Here is a 16,874-nt window from a genome sequence, read left to right as displayed (position 1 = left end):
TCTTTCTCCTCTGTCTGTCTGTCTCTCTCACACACACTTAAATATTAAAAAGAAAACAGCAAGTACTATTACAGTGTGCCACAGTGAATATCTTTATCAAAAGAGGCTTATTTTAACATACTAGTTTTAAAAAATTCTTCATTTACTGATTGATTATAATACATTAAATAAATATACACATTTCTCTTCCTCAGTTGCTCTTCTATTTTAAGAGTAAATTTTTTTCCTTTCTTACAGAGTTCTGAGTTTGGCAAAACCTATGCATTGCAGTCAGAAATCTATTGGTAACATTTTTACATAACTTTAAATCTCAAATTCTATGGCCATTAAGGTCCTTAAGTCTCATTTCCTATTTGTCTTTGTCATGCCGTGCTTGGGGTTGAACCCTGCAGCTTACACATGCCTGGCAAGTTCTCTTCCCCTGAGCCACATCCCAAACAAAAGCTTATTTTAATCAAACTATAATTTACTATTTACCCAAATATAAAAATTTATAAGACATAGAATATTTTTTCCTCTAGAACAAATTCTTAGTGTATTTTATTTCATGGAGTTTGTGTTTTCTTTCTCTAAATTATAATAAGAAATAATTTGTTTTTGCTAATGTTAGAAAATAGCAGAGACAAGTCACTACAGGTCAGAGGCACGTTATCTTTCTAGTGCTGTTAAGGTTTGTATGATTTCAATATTTGTAAATCTCTATCCTAAGATACAGGGAAGAGTCTCAGAACTACTGGTACCTGTCCCAACGCAACAAGCACATGTGAGGCACACTGAACAAGGAGGCCTCACTACAGACTTCCCGTTTCTTCCAGAGGACTTCTGCAGAATGTTTCATGAATATTCTTAGAGTTTTCCTGCCTGTCTCAGATATTCCTTCCAAGCAAAACCAGCATGCTTTCCAGTTCCAACTGGTTCCCACCTTCTGTTAACCAGGTGACAAATCAACCTCATGATGTCGAGGCTATATATGACAATATCACTGACTTCAAACAGTAAGTTTAGCCATTGAAATGGAAGGACTATTTCTGGAACCAGTGATGTAGCTTGAAGAAATCCCAGTGACTGCTTTACTGCCAGAAGAGAAGAATTTGTGGATTACACTCTAGAGAATTTTCTAAGTTATTTTTTCGATGTGAGAATAAAGCTCAGTTTTAGAATTATCAAATCCTTACATCATGTATTTCTGAAACAATTTGATGAACAAAAATTCAAATCAAACACAGTTATGAACAAAGTAAGGCCTTCACTAAGGTCATCAGATATCATTCCAGTTGTTTTAAAATAGATTGAGCTGATGGATTAAAAAAAAGATTAGTTTTCTTATCTTCACTAAGAAATAAATTTTTTTAAAAAATAAAATCACGATTCTGTCAATATAGATAAGAACTTTCCAATTGCATTCTCAAGAGTCACTTCAGATGCCTACAGGGGTTATTCTTCATGTTGGACATAGCACATCTGTGAAGGAAACTTTCTAAATCATTGTGCGACTTGTCTTTGTTCACTGTCTTCATTCCAACTATTTTACCCCAGAAAGATCAATAGGATGTCATACAGAGATGCAGGGTTGTTAAAACTATGTCCAGATGTCTGAAATTTGTTTGTTAAGGAATCAGAAGAGTCAACTGAATTTAAATTTAATTTTTTCTGGATATCAAAGTTGCATATGGACATAGATGCCAGAAGAGTAGATAACAGCATATCCCAAAGTAGGCACCTATTAACATCACCTTACATCTTATAGCTATCAATTGATATATTAGAAAGTGCTTCCAGCCATTTCTCACATGCTCAGAGAGACGAACAGCAGTTAGATGTTCTTCTCCATTTAGGTTGGCTAGGATGAGAGATTTTATTTTTCTACTCATAAGCTACACCAGAAAGACAAAAATGTCCTTTTAGAGTTAAATGAAATGAAGTATTCTCTAAAGTGTAGTTCTAAGAGCTTCATGCAGCACAGGCTCATGACTGACAGGCACAGGTAACAGTCTGATGGGGAAGGTAGACCAATACATTCTTTCCAGCCTCTGTATTCCACATAAACCAGAACAGAAGCAGAATAATGCTGCTGTGCACACTCTTGGGGTCTTCCAGAAAATGTGAGAATTAGTGAAAGCCAAGACTATTTGGAAGGAAGTAAAGCTAGATGGCTGATTCTTATCATGATCAACATAAATCCCATATGGATCTGACATTTAGATATAAAATGCAAAAGTGAAAAAATTTTCTGAAGAGAAATGTGGGTACTTTTCTTGATTTTGGATGAGAAGTTCAGAAGTAGACATGGAAGAAACTTTAACAAATAGGATGATAAACATGCCATGAAGACACTGCTGTGCACATGCACACACAAAATTTCCGAGTATTAATGAGGTATTCTTTAAAAGCCAAAGGAAAACTTGGGAAAATTTGCAATAATAGACACAACACATTTGTATTTTGAACTGTAAACATTAATATATTTGACAGAGTAATAGAAATAAGACCAAAAACTTTGCAATGTGTAAGAAAAAAATTCATTAACCAATAGAAAGGAAACAATACAATTCTGCCAGTAATTCAATCTATAGTAAAGATAAGTGAATTATGCTACAATTGATGAACTGGGTTTTTGTATAAAACAGATAAACACTATAAAAAGAAAATATACCCAATATTGTTGAAATCTTTCAATGCACTATTAGATGACTCGAAGATAATCTCCAACAATATGAAATGTGATTGTAATCTATGATACAACCTTTCTATAACCAGTGATTTGTCATAAAGAAATACTCATAAGAATGTGGTAATATAGACATGAAAATTAAAAACACCTTAATAATCTTTTAAAATTAGAAACAAACAAACCTAACAAAGCTAAATTCTAACACAGCATTGGAGGAACTTGGAACAGCTCAGTGGAAAAAACAATGCTTTCATAGAACACCTAAAGGCCTTGGATGGCTATGCAAAACTGATGTGGGATTCTCCTCTGTGTGCTGTGATTAACATTAATGAATAAAGAAACTGCTTTGGACCAATAGCAGGGCAGAATTTAGCGAGTTGGGGAAAACTAAACTGAATACTGGGAGGAAGGAGGTAGAGTCAGAGAGAAGCCATGTAGCCTTGCCGGAGAACAGACACCAGAACTTTACCAGGTAAGCCACAGTCTCATGGCGATACACAGATGAACAGAAATGGATTAAATTAAGATGTAAGAGCTGGCCAACAAAAAGCTAGAGCTAACGGGCCAAGAAGTGTTTTACATAATATAGCATCTGTGTGGTTATTTCTGTTCTGAGCTGCCGGGCAGCCGGGAAACAAACAAGAAGCCACTATTGCAACACAAAACTACCCAAAGAACAGGATAGAAAGAAAAAAGGAAGAAGAATAAGAGGAGCAGGAGGAAGAGAAGTGTGGGAGGAAAGGGAGGATTGGAGAAGAGAAGAGAGGCAGAAAGGAGAAGAAAGGAAGGAAGAGAGTGAGGAAGAGAAGGGTGAAAGGAAGAAAGAGAAAATGAAAGGGAGGATAAAGGGAATCTCTACACAATGCTGATCAGATTATAAAATAGTGCAGCCACTTTGGAAATGACTATATAGTTACCTTCAGAAACTTTATGGAACTATGGGATCCAGTCATACTACTCCTGGGATATCCCAAAAGGAATTTTATACAGTTACAGAGATACTTGTACATTCATGTTTATTGTAGCTCCATTTACATTAGCTAGGAGTTAGAATCAGCCTTGATACCTATCAACTGGTGAATAGTTAATGTGCTTCTACACAATGGATTCTTTTCATCTACAAAGAAAAATGAAATTTGTAGGTAAATGAATGAAACTGATAAAATTATACCGAGTGACATAACGCGTGCCATGCTCAGAAAGACTAAGGGCATACGTTCTCTCTCCTATGGAGATCATGACTTCAATGCTTTAATTTTATATGTTTAATCTAGAGTACTTCTGGAAGCAAGACAAGTGACAGTATAGTGGGGAGGTTTCTTGAAGGGATCAGAGATGGTAACAAATAGGTAACATGGAAATGGAGAAAGGGAATATGGAGGGTGTGTATTCTCATAAAGAAAGGGCTTGAGGTAGGGAGACAGGGGGAGGCAGAAAAAAAAAAAGGGAAAAGAGACATTACTAAGATACAAACAAGCCGCATGAAACCTAATATATCGTAATCCAATTAACAATAGAGACTAGAATGCTGGGGAAGGCTTCTCATTCGTTTCCTGGCTGCCCAGACCCAAAATAATGACACAGAAACTGTATCATTACATCAGTGCTTGGCCTGCTAGCTCACACTTCTTATTGGCTAGCTCTTATATCTTAAATTAACACATTTCTATTAATCTGTATATTGTCACGTGGTTGTGGCCTACCTGGTAAGTTCTGTCTGGTGTCTGGCATCTGTCTCCTGTGCTGGCTACATGCTTTCTCTATGAGTCCACCTACTCTCTCCTCCTCTATCTGCTTGGAATTCCTGCCTTGCCCAATTATACACTGCAATAGGCCCAAAAAACTTCTTTATTAACGAATGGTATTCACAGCATACAAATGGAAATCTCACATCACTAGACTAGTGACAACACTGGTTGTCACTAAACAACCCATGCCAGGTATGAGATATACAATAGGATTTGATCATGAAGCCTCCCAAGAAATATAGGTTCTTGCCTTTTCTCTTGATTGCCCCAATAAATGAGTTGATAAGACCAAAGACACCATACTGTTTGCATGCAAAATGCAGAGAAATCAGTGTTTAGCTGATCTAGAAGTTTCTCCCTGTTAACTAATGTCCATAGTTCCATATGATGCAATACTGGTTGCTTGGGCACAGGTCACAGTCATACCCATTTGTGAATTCTATGAAATACAATACCACCCTTCCAGGCAAGATGTGCCCGCTGCTACATTAGTGGCACAACTGGTAGGAGGATGTCCTATGACTCCATAATTGGATTTGAGGCCTGCTCTCCAAGTGAGAACCCAAGTCTAATACTACAAACACAGCTGAAAACCTGTGATGGAGCAGGTCTTGAGTTTGGGGAGGAAATACACTATTACTTCATTGTGTGGAGTGTATACTTTTAAGCACTGACTTTTAAATACTTTATTAGTCATTTTCTTCTAATAATTTTATTAGCTAATAATTTATGAGAACATAACAATGTCTGGTTTTTGATTTTTTGAAATTTGTGAACATATGTATGTAGTAGATGACATTAACATATACTTACTGAATTATTAAATATTTAGGCTTATGGGTTTTTTTTTAAAATCTGAGTTTTATTTAGTTCTAGAGGGCTGTTTTATTTGGGGAATGTAGAGTCATATATGTACCATGTTCAAAATGAAAATGCCAAATGAAAAATGCCAATTACTTTAATTGTATGAAGCAAGTAGTTCCATGGAATAATGTTTCAATATGAATCTTGTTTGTTTTCTTTTTTTAATTGATTTTTATTGAGCTCCACATTTTTCTCTGCTCCTCTCCCTGCCTCTCACCTCCCCCTTCAAGCCTAAGTTTTGTGTGTATTTTAAAAACAATAAGACAGTATTATACAAAATAATTGATGAGATAGCTGTGTCATTTTCTTTGCACACTGAATTCCCTAATAACTAACTTGAGTTTCATGTCAAATGTCAAAAACTCAGAATGGTATTTCTCAGATTGCCCTATTTAAAATATAACATTCCAGAAACTAACATCAACTACTTTCAGTAACTCACAATACTCAATCTTAACACAGTGAATCTGTATCTTGTTTTTTATTTAGGGTGTTTATTATTCAACTTCCCTCAAAGGAATATAATCCCCAACAGGAAAGAATTTTACTGTGTCCTAATATATAAAAATATCCTACATGCATACAGTAGGTGATTAACATTTATTAAATGAGTGTGGGAATAACTGAATTAAAGACATATTTGCTCCAGTTTTCATGTCTGTGAAAATATCACTACAATTATATAAGTTTCTAGGGTTTGAAGGTTGGAAGTATACATGTTGAGCTTAGAGTTGAGCATTTTAATACATAATTCTGGGATTTTTTGTTGTTTGTTTGTGTTCTGGAATGAAAGCCAAACTTAGTAGATAAGTGATCTATCACTGAGTTATGATTCCACAGTGTACGGCTATTTAAAACTTGGTATTACTTATTTAAGATAGCAATTCATTTTCTGGTGACTGGACCACAGACATGAATATTCCACTGTGATTATGAATCCATTTATAAGCTGCTCTGTGAAAAGGTTGTATCCATCTGCATTTTTCCCAATGACTCACTCTCGCTCTGCTTTTTGACTTTCAAACTTCTGTTCTTTGTTCTGTCTCCGGTAACAGCAGCTTTTTTCCATCTTCCTTCCTATGAAATGATGATGTAGTATCAGTGCTGACTCCCCCAGCTCCTTGTGATGATGACTGGGGTACAGGAAAGGATTTATGGAAGCCTTTTGAAGTATCACTGTTATTTCCTTAGGACTTATCCATAAACTATGCCATTGTCAATGATCTCACAGATCAAAACCCAAACTTAATGCAAAACCATTAATTTTTCACAATAGACTCCTGTAGCCATTGTTTTGAACAAGTAGAACTTGATTCCACTTAGAGGATGAACCATGTGCTTCCCATTTACATATAGTTTATATGCTGGGAAATTGTTTTAGAGTGATTTCTGTAATGTCTCATGTTTTCAGTTTTGCCAATATACATAAAGACGGTCATTTTAAGGCTTTGTCATCAAGATGCTTACCAACTTCTTATGTGACACAGGGTTTCTCCCCCTTTCTTCTCCTTTCTAAGGTACATGCTTTTATTATTATCATTTTTTTGTTTCTGCCTAATTAATGTGGAGTGCTGAGCACACATCTGAAAGGTAACACCTTTAGCTCTGTAGGCTTTTATCCCAGACATCTGATAATAATTACCGCATAAATAAATTCATAACACAAGGCAGTCAGAAGCAGTCTAATTGCACCAATTAATTTGTAGACTCACCTAATTAAATTTTCCTAGCCAGAATGTGTTGTCTGAATACATCAAAGTTTATAAAAGAGAAGTAACAGAGCAGAATAAAAAATAATGCTGTCCTTAATAGAGTCCCCTGAGAAACTTCTAAGGTTAAAATAAAAATCTATCAATGCTGAACAAGAAAATGTGCAGTTGAGCAGCAATGATGGATGGCTCAGCTAACCTTCATGCAAAGCGATCCTGACACATATTATTATTGAAATAGAAATGAGCATATCTTTGTCTACCTTATTGCTTTTTTATAAAGTGGCTGAAATGGTCTGGGTGTCTGAAAACCCTTCTTTCTATTGTACTGGGAAACATTAAGATGATCCTAATCTCTTTCTTCCTCCTGGGGTTTCCATAGCTTCTTGTTTATCTGTTTCCTGCCTTCATGTGTGAACTGAGTGATTGCACAAATGCACACCAGAGAGAGGGACTGCGCAGCATGCAGTCTCTCCAGCACAAAGGCACTTGCCTGCCACTGGGAGGCTGGGGCAAATTCAGTTCTTCCAACCTTGAAAGATCCTATGTGCAACATATACGTGTCACTAGTAAAGTACATTTTTCTGTTTCTTGTGCGTATGTGTATGTGCTGTGTAAATGTTTGTATGTGTGTGTATTTGTGTAGGGTGGAGTTTCACACTGGGAGTCTTCATTAATTGCTCTCTAACGTGTTCATTGTAGTAGGGTCTCCCAGAGCCTTTCAGTATGGCTAGGTTAGTCTGTTTAGCTTAGGGAGACTCCCTGCTGGAATGATCATGGGTGGCCATGGCCACCTTGCATTTATGTGGGTTCTAGAGATCTGAACTCAGGTCCCCACACACATGTGCAGCAGGAGCTTTAAACACGGAGCCATTTCTATCATTAGCATGTGTTTTTAAGGACTAATCCAAACAGTGGCTAAAAGGAAGCAGTTCAGTCAGTTTAACAGGGAGTACTACTCCAACACTCTTTTAACTTTCTTTTTATTTATTCTTTGAGTTTTTCATATCATGAATCTTGATCTCATTCATGACCCTGTTCCTTCATATCCATCCTCTGCCCTTGCAATGCCCACCACCCCCAAAAAATAAAATAAAATTTAAACGAAAAAAAGGAAAATCTCATTACAAAAGCTGTCCCAATTCATCTGTCATGACACTGGGCAGGACCATGCTTCCTCATCACAAAGAGATCATAATAGAGCCCAAATGCCTGGCACCAGAGTGTCCTGATTGGTGTGGAGGTGTTGTTGGAATCCATTCATGACCTGGGCTGGAAAGCCAGGGCTACAGTTGGATGAGATTCCTTCACCCCAGCTCTATGATGTTTCTGGAGTCCATTTGGCTACTACCAACATTCTTAAATGGCTTTTTTATTTTTTTAAAGTATTTGCCCATAGTTTTCTTTTTATTGATCAAGATGACTAACCTCCTCAGCATTTATTAATTAATAATTAATGTATGTCCGTGCGCATGCACGTGTGTGTGTAGAACTCTCATTTTCAAACTTGAGATAAAATTCTACTCTTTTACTGAACTAGAGGTCTCTGTGTTCAACATATTTGGCCTGGATGCCTGTCTTTACCACTTCCTCCTCTTCTCATTCCCTCTACCTTGCTAGAAGAAAGTTATCTTCCATGCTCTTCCCTGTCCTACAGGAGTCCCTGAAACTCCCTGAGAAGAAGCAGGTAAGCATAGATCCTTGTTCTCATCTGGAGACCACCTTAGAATGACTGGTTGTCCAACCACTCCCAGATTGTAGCATTGTGCAGTGAGTTTCAGTTCATCAGTCCACACTGCCCACCTGTGATGGACTTTCTAACAAAACCTCATTATGGAATGTCAATATGGGTTTTATCACTAAAAGCAATATTGTAGAATTCTTGAGAAGGGGACAATGCCTCACTTTCAGGGGCATATTACACTTTGCTTTTGCCATATTCGAGTAAGGCAACTTTGAAATTTGAGCAGGACTTAGAGGCCTCCGAATCAAGGCACAACAAGAAGGTCATCTTGTGTATTGTAGAAACGTAAACTGTTTGTTTCCTAGTAGAAGAACAGATAGTACACAGAGGACATTTAGAAACAAGGTCAGAGGCAAGTAAGAGAATATTTTTACTGCTTGTGATGCTGCCTTTACGCTCCAAGTAGAAAACACAAATTTTCAACTTTGGAGTGGAGATGTTTTACAAATGAAAATGAAAATAAATAAACACTGTTGGCTTCAAGTTCTAGTGCTGTATTGATGTCATCATTATTTACTTCCTTTTCTTTCATGTATTTTTAAACCAATAGGACTACCCACAACCCTACTTTGTTGCCTTCTTTGAAATAGTCTTTTACACAGCCAAGGGATCCTGAACTCGGTCTTACACACCAGCCTGCTCAGGGCCAGGAATCCTGATGTGAACCACCACACTGGCTCAGGAGGAGACTGTTATGTGATAAGTGGAATTCTGCCCATATCTTAGGTTTCTTTCCATGCTGTTGAGGAGGGAAGGTCATTTTTGTTTCTTTTGGGCTCTATTTATGTCTCTTGACCTACATTAAATGAAGATGGTGAGTGAGGGTGGTAAATACGTATAAAACAAACAACAAACAAAACCCAGAAAATTCCTTAAGTTTTACTCAGATTTTTAGGTCAGTTTCCAGCATATTAGTTGCACTCAAATTCGCATACAAATGTAATGGCATATCATATAAAATATAAAATGATCTTTGAGTGTGTTAACAATGCATCCTTACTACTCTTTTGCTAGAGTATAAAAAAAGGAGCTTTCCATCTTTGTACCTAGGATCTGTTATTTAATTTAGATATTTGAGTCTAATAAATTTAACTTTGAATACATTTGCCAAAGGAAAGGTTTTACTAAGGAATTCAAGTCAAAATACAATAAAAGCAAATCCTATCTTCTGATGTTAATTAAATTAGAAACTCTCAGCGAAATAAGAGAAAAGAAAGAAAATGAAGTTTTGGTAGTGGGATCAACCTCCCCTTCTGACCTGTTTTGAAACATTTCTCTCCATGTGGCTTCGGTGACTCCACTTCCATTTACATGCTAATTCTGGGTACATTTTATTGGCTCATTTTTACCTGGATCTCTTTAGGGCTCCATCCTTCTTGGTCTAGAACAGTGGTTTACATACTGAGTCACCAGAATCAGTACTATCCAAACCTTGTTCTGAACTTACATTTTAACTCTGCCTCCAGAATGCCATACTCTGCTTAGTAGATTCATGTTTTAACAAACCTTCCAGTGATTCTGAATGTACCTATAAGATAAAGAATTTTCACCCTCTTCTGAGTCTTTCTCAATCTGGATTAGTGACTTCCAGGTCTGCAGATGACTCAACCTGAGTTTGATGCTGAGAACCCATCTTTTTTTTTTAAATGGTTTTTATTTTTTTTAATTAATTTATTTATTAAAGATTTCTGTCTCTTCCCCGCCACCGCCTCCCATTTCCCTCTCCCTCCCCCAAATAAGTCCCCCCCCTCTTCAGCCCGAAAAGCAATCAGGGTTCCCTGTCCTGTGGGAAGTCCAAGGAACCCCCACCTCCATCCAGGTCTAGTAAGTTGAGCATCCAAACTGCCTAGGCTCCCACAAAGCCAGTGCGTGCAGTAGGATCAGAAACCCCTGAGAGAAGATCTTCACCAAGCCCGCAACTGACAAAGGTCTGATCTCCAAAATATATAAAGATCTCAAGAAACTGAGAACCCATCTTAAGTTGGAAGGAGAGGACTAAAATCCACAAAGTTATCCCCTAATCTCAATATGTACATTCATGTCATGCACACAAGCAAAATTGAAAAAATAGATTGTGCTACAGTCTATGGAGAGCACTGGAAAATCTATGCACAATGTTTAACAGTATGGATAGTCACTGTTTATCAAAGTTAACATCACTAGAGAAGACATTCTCTCCAGACAAATTTTAATGAGTTCAAGAAATTAGCCTGTTGATAGCCTATTGATACATCCCAGAATGCCAGATGTGTTTATGGTATAGTACTCACTGTCCTCACAAGGTTAGGTGTCCTCATTCTATTTCTGTCATCTTGAACATCAACCAAAATAAGAAAATAATTGACTTTATGAGAGAAATTTACCTGAATACCAAAGCTAACAGAGAGTACGCTAGTCAGACTATAGTGCCATTTCACTTATGAGTACTATTAAAAAAAAACTTAGCAACAGAGTCTAACATCCTCATAAAAAAGTACATCATACAGTAACCAAGTAAACCTTAAAACAGAAAAGCAATCTACGTGACTATCTCCACAGGTAATAAACATTGTATGTCAAGGTTTACTACAATTTGGATAAAAATCCAACTCTTTATGTGTTAGAGGCCTGCTCCAGAATGATGCTTCTGGGAAGAGGAGCCTCATGGAAAATTCTTAGACCATGTTGGATGCGATCTTAAAGGCTGTCCTGACTTCTTCCTTGTTTTGTTTTCATTTGTTTGGCCACAGGATTAGCAGTTTTGCCTCTCTTCATGCTTCCTCAGTAATGTGCCCCCTGGACACATCTGAGAGTCATCAAACAAATCTGCCCCAGATTTGAACCTTCACAAATCTAAGGCAAGGTAATCCTTCCATCTTCACTAGTTAATTATCGTAGATGTGTTCTTTAATGTGATCAATAACTAGTTAGTATTTATAATGATTTATGATAAAAAGCAACACCCAATATAGGAATTGATGTTTTCCTGACATTGTATCTGTATATATGTTACATGTATATAGAATAGTCTGGTCCCCTGAAAACTGTTCTGTGGTGCATCTTCAACATTTAAAAAATGATTATCTGACTCTTCAATATTGTTTTATGGACAAAAGAATATTTGTGTATTTCTAAGATTTTTGGGTTGAACCTTTAACCCTTAATGTGACAGTTTTGAAAGGTGTGGCCTGGAGAAGTGAGCAGGCCATGAGAGTGATTCCTAATGAATGGAATTCATGCCTCAGAAGCAGAAACACAGAATGCTTGTTTCTTTCCCCTGTTTGTTCTTGTTAGGTTCTAAGCAGAAACGAGTGTCTGCACAAGAGACCTCATCACAGCAGACATGTAGATTCCTGGACTCATTGGCTAACCAGTCTAGGTAAACTTGTGCAAGACCCTGCCTCTAAAATAAGGTAAGGAGAACAAGTGGGGAAGATACCATCACCGACCTCTAACCTACACACACACACACACACACACACACACACACACTTACATACTTACATGAACACATATGTATAATACACAAGAAACAGAAAGGAAGGAAGACTGAAGGAAGGAAGGAAGGAAGGAAGGAAGGAAGGAAGGAAGGAAGAAAGGAAGAAAGGAAGAAAGGAAGAAAGGAAGAAAGGAAGAAAGGAAGAAAGGAAGCAAAGAAAGTTAGTTTTCTGCTTCAATATTAGAATACTTTACTAGGAGTAAACCTCTGGTCTGTGTTTGTTTTCTCCAGTCTTGCCCTCAGTTTGAACTTCTGCAATTGTTTTCCCCTACATCTTCAGTTCTAGCATAAAGAGATGTGCAACAGGCCTGGTCATAACCCATGGAAACAGCATTTTTGTGTACAATAAGAGAGATCTATGCACAAAGGAACAGCCTCGTAGAGTGCTAATCTATCATCTATTACCTGTGACAAAAGGACCATTGAGAAAGACCCTCTCATCTCCAACTCATCCCCAGAAAATGATGGAGATCAATATAGTGTAGATGAAAGCATGCATTTCAGAGCATGTGTACACTGATCACAAGAATGGGAAGTTAATACTCTTGGTAAAGAGTCAGCGTCTCTGCTCCTCAGTTGGCTTCCTTAGGGAAAGCACCAGCTAATTATGGCTATATTGGTCAGGCTACATCTAAGTGTTAAGGTGTCTTTTATTTACAGTCTCTTAGATGTCACCTAGCCAGTGGCGTCTTGCCTTTCTATAAGCTCCCTTTTGACCGTTAGCTTTCACAACATTTATTAATTCATCTGCTCTTCTCAGATGCATTTGGAGCTAGTGTATCCATTCCCCTTTCCTTTTAAATGAAAAGAAACTAGAATTGAAAAGAAAGCTTTCATCTCGTTGCCTCTGCCTTGAATGAGTGAGCTGGGCTTGAACTAGCTTTGCTGCCACTCATGACTTCTTGTGTAGTCGCTGAGTAGTTTTTCTTACAAAGCAAGCTGATGTACTCTGCTTTTTGAGAATAAAAAAGATTTCTCCAAATATCATTCATCATCAAGTAGATTTCCATTAACACAGTGATCAGTTTCATTAAGGAACATGAATGCCTCTATTGTGTGCTAGAAGCACTCATCTGCTTTGCAAACTATACTGAAAATAATTTGATGTCAATTTCCATGGTGACAGAGAGGAAGGATATCTCGTAGAACTGTGGCATGTACATATATTTCTGAGCTTTTGTGAAACACTGAATTGGTCCCTTTGTGTCAAGAGTTCTTTGGGTTTTGTTGTTATTATTGTTTCATTACCTGAGAAGAAAAATCGCTCTTAGCAAAAAATGTGGGGCAATTATTGAATTGCATCTTCTTTAATACCTGGCTAGCCAACCATTTTTTTATGAGATAATGCTTCAAAAGAAGGATCTTAATTTAGCTCTTGTGAAAATTTTGATAATGAAATTTCATCTTGGTGTCTGTGCCCAAGATGTCTTTGCATTGCCAGTAGCTACTCTGCATCCTTTCTGTAATTTATGAGGCAGGGTAAAGTGCGAGCAAGGACTGCAAAAGTCCTGCCTTCTTGTTCTTTCTTCCACTGCTTCTATTTATCATGACACACTAAACTTATACAAGAACGTACTTAGTGTTTATTACCAGTACAATGATTTGTAGGGTATAGTTAGACTAGTTTGTTTTCTCTAAGTTTTAAGTCTTTTTTGTCAGAGAGGAGCATCCTGGTACAGACTGGATCAAGATTCCAATTCAAGCACAGATACAACTGAAAATATTTGAACTCACATATTAAATTTTTTGAATTTTCTTATTTCTTATTTTACTGAATACCACAAAATCATATAATGCACCCTCACTGACCAAAGCCCATCCTGATCAATCCCTAAAAGAATTTCCTGGAGACCTAAAGCCTATAGCCATGTTTCTATGGTGCTAGCCTCCATTCAATCACTACTCAGATTTCCTGCTTTCACTGTTCTATTCCAAGACACTTTCTTGTCTGCAGCCATTACATGGCATCATTAAAGCAGTCTCTTGTATATGCCAGCTCATTTCCTTATCTTTGCAGAAATCCCTGCAGAGATCTCTTTTGTGCTCCATGAGCCTGGGAAATTTTAAGCATTGGACTGTCTTCTTTCCAGCTTCCTAGACAGCACAAAAATGACTATCTCTCCATCATCCAGGAGTCCTTCCCCCTCTTTTTACTTATTTATTTTTTTTCAAAGAAGAAAAAACTATCTTTTTTTCATTATACATACCCAATCTAAGTTCCCACTCTCTCGCCTACTCCCATTTCTTTCATTAACCCTCCACCCCCCATCCACTTCTGAGAGAGGATAAAGCACATTGCTTCAGGGAGGGTCCAAGGCCCTCTGTAGTATATCTAGGCTGAGCAAGGTATTCATCCAAAGAGAATAGTTTCCCAAAAAGCCAGCACAGGCAGTAAGGATAAATTCTATTGCCATTTCCAGTGGCCTCTCAGTCTGCCCCAGCCATGCATGTCAACCACATTAGAAGGAATAGTTTCGTCTTATGCTTATTCCTTCCTAGTCTGGCTGGTGTTGGTGAACTCCTATTAGCTCAGGTAGATTGTTTCAGTTGGTGTCCCTGTCATGGTCTTGACCTCTTTGCTCATATTCTCACTCCTCCCACTCTTCAACGGGGCTTTGGGAGCTCAGTCCAATGCTCCAATACAGATTTCTACCTCTGTTTCCCTAGTTGCTAATGAAGGTTCTATGGTGATATTTAAGATATTCATCAGTCTGACTAAAGAGCAAGGCTAGTTCAGGCACCCTCTCCTCTATTGCTTAGGGTCTTAGCTGGGGTAATCCTTGTGGATACCTGGGAATTTCTTTAGAGCCAGGTTAAAAAACAATCTATAGATTCAAAGCAATCCCCATCAAAATCTAAACACAATTCTTCACAGACCTTGAAAGAACAATAATTAACTTCATATGGAAAAACAAAATACCCGGAATTGCCAAAACAATCCTGAAAAGGAACTTCTGGAGGCTTCACCATTCCTGACATCCAGCTCTATTACAGAGCTACAGTAATGAAAACAGCTTGGTATTGGCATTAAAACAGAGACATTGACCAATGAAACCAAACTTAAGACCCAAATATTAATCCACACACTTATGAACACCTGATTTTTAACAAAGAAAATAAAATTATGCAATGGAAAAAAGAAGGCATCTTAAACAAATGGTGCTGGCATAACTAGATGTCAACATGTATAAAAATGAAAATAGACTCATTCCTATCCTCATGTACAAAACTGACGTCCAAATGGATTAAAGACCTTAATGTGAATCTGACCACACTGAACCTGGTAGAAGAGAAAGTAAGAAGTAGTCTTCAATTCATGAGCACAGGAAATCACTTCCAAATACAACCCCAGTACAGACACTGAAAGCAACAATAAATATATAGGACCTCCTGAAACTGAGATGCTTCTGTAAAGGACACAATAAGACAAAAAGGCAGTGTACTAAATGGGAAAAGATCTTCACCACCCACATCAGAAAGAGGATTGGTCTCAAAAGTATATGAAGAACTCAAGAAATAGACATCAAAATTCCAAATAACCCAATTAAAAATGAGGTACAGAACTAAACAGAGAATTCTCAACAGAAGAATTTCAAATGGCTGAAAGACACTTAAGGAAATGCTCATCATCCTTAGTCATCGGGAAAATGCAAATCAAAACAACTCCGAGATATCATTTTACAGCTGTCAGAATGGCTAAGATCAAAAACACCAATGATAGCCTATGCTGGAGAGGATGTACTGGAACACTCTTGCATTGCTGGTGAGAATGCAAACTTGTTCAACCACTTTGGAAATCAGTGTGGCTGTTTCTCAGAAAATTGGGAATCAACTTACTTCAGGATCCAGCAATACCACTCTTGGGCATATACCCAGAAGATGCTCAATCATACTACAAAGACATTTTTCAATTATGTTCATAGCAGCATTATTTGTAATAGCCAGAGCCTGGATACAACCTAGATGCCCCTCAGCCAAATAATGGATAAAGTAAATGTGGCGCATTTATACATTAAAGTATATTCAGCAGTAAAAAACAATGGCATCTTGAATTTTGCATGCAAATGAATGAAACTAAAAAATACCATCCCAAGTGAGGTAACTTAGACCCAAAAAGATGAATAAGTGCATACTAAAAACATGAATAACTGGATACTAGCTATAAATAAAGGATATCAAACCTATAGTTCATGATCCTAGAGAAACTAACTAATAAGGTGAACCCTAAGGAAAACATATATAGATCCACCTAGAAAGTCGAAATAGACAAGATCGGCTGACAAAACTGGGAGCACGGGGGTGAAAGTGGAAGAGGAGGGGAGAAGAGGAGGCGTGGGGAAATGGGATAATTGGGAAGGGGGAAGGACAGAGATGAGAACAAGGAAAGAAATATCCTGATTGAGGGAGCCATTATGGGGTTAGCAAGAGCCCTTCTCCATCTTAAATGCAGTTACAAAAGGGATTTCTTTGACTTTAAATTTTCTCAAGACTGGGCACTGTTTAGATATGACTATAAGATCAGAGTGGGATTGAATTCTTGAGGTCACTTCTGGTTCTGGGACTCTTTCCTACTTAATCGCATCACTGTCATAAGTGGATTTTCTGTTCTCCTTGTTATGTTATGTAGAGTTAAAAAGGAATTGAACCTTCTCCAATCTCT

This window comes from Microtus ochrogaster, unplaced genomic scaffold (genome assembly GCF_000317375.1).
Source record: "Microtus ochrogaster isolate Prairie Vole_2 unplaced genomic scaffold, MicOch1.0 UNK84, whole genome shotgun sequence".
Taxonomy (NCBI): Eukaryota; Metazoa; Chordata; class Mammalia; order Rodentia; family Cricetidae; genus Microtus; species Microtus ochrogaster.
The sequence above is the reverse complement of the archived record's forward strand: the minus strand, read 5'-3'. Positions refer to the sequence as shown.